The 1200-nt window shown below is 41.7% G+C and overlaps 1 protein-coding gene across 8 annotated transcripts in view; it reads right to left on the bottom strand.

Annotated features, from left to right (window-relative positions):
* Lpp (LIM domain containing preferred translocation partner in lipoma) overlaps positions 1–1200 on the bottom strand; it is a 658136-nt gene that overhangs the window by 15102 nt on the left and 641834 nt on the right. The window lies entirely within an intron of this gene.

The raw sequence follows: 1200 nt of genomic DNA, 5'->3' as shown, positions 1-1200 counted from the left end.
GCTGGGGGATTGAACCGCGGTCCCTGATGCTTTGCTAAGCTTGTTCTAAGTAGGTGCCTTAGACCACTGAGCCATCTCTCCAGCCCGGAATTTCTATTTTGATTTGAAGAATTTCCATGCTAACTTCCATAGAGGTGGCACCAATGTACATTCCCACCAGAGTTCCTCTGTCCCCAAGCACTCTGAAGAGAAAGGTAAATTCTCACAGTGTCAGGGAGAAGGGTACTTGGAGGCTTCTAATTCAAGCTGTTACCTCACAGTGATTGTGCCTTTAGAAATTTTAATGATTTTGCTTTAAAAAATTAAAATGTGATGTTACATAAAACAACTTATGTTAACAATGTAGTATTGTGAAACAAGACAGTTGTTGGAATGATAAGGTGTGACACTTCATGTTCTAGGTATAGTTTGGGTCTTATTGGGATAAAAAGAAAAAAGAGAGTTTGAAAATATTAGCTTTTAATACAATATTAAAAAAAAACTTATGTATTTGGTACAGGGTCTCGCTATGTAGCTTAGACTTGTGGTGATCCTCCTGTTTCAGCCTCCTTAGTGCTGGGATTACAGGCATGAACATGCTTGGTTTTAGGGGCTGGCACAGTGGGCCTGGGTGGGGCTGTCATGGCATGCAGTACCAGGGATCGAACCTCCATCCTTGCACTTGCCAGGCAGGCCCTTAGACCGCTGAGCTATCTTCCAGTCCCCCAAAGTACTAGCTTTATAAAGACCTTAGAGATTTCTGTATTCTGTGAGTTTTCAATTTTCCCCTACAGTTCTTAGAATCCTTTGCTTAGAGAGACAGTATAGCAGGGAAGGTCAGAAAGACCCAAACTCATATTTGGTTAAAGAGTGTAAAAGGATGGGGCCGGGGGGGGGGGGAATCCAGACTGTCCCATTTGAAAATTATTTATTCTGGTCCAACTACCAGACTCAAGAAACCAGGACATGGACAGGAAGCACAGCTAAAGGAAGGTTTGGATTAGAAACACTTCTCATAATTTTCTCTCCAATTGGGGGCTTTTCTTGCTATATCTCACTATATGTATTGTACATTTCAGTACAATAGAAGCAGAATAGATGTTCTAGTGGACACTTAATATTGCAAATACAAAGCATTCAGGATCACTAACTACAGCTTACACACACACACACACACACACACACACACACACACACACACCCCTATATACATACAGACAG

Source organism: Octodon degus, unplaced genomic scaffold, assembly GCF_000260255.1.
Source record: "Octodon degus isolate 3935 unplaced genomic scaffold, OctDeg1.0 scaffold00128, whole genome shotgun sequence".
Classification (NCBI taxonomy): Eukaryota; Metazoa; Chordata; class Mammalia; order Rodentia; family Octodontidae; genus Octodon; species Octodon degus.
The sequence above is the reverse complement of the archived record's forward strand: the minus strand, read 5'-3'. Positions and strand labels throughout refer to the sequence as shown.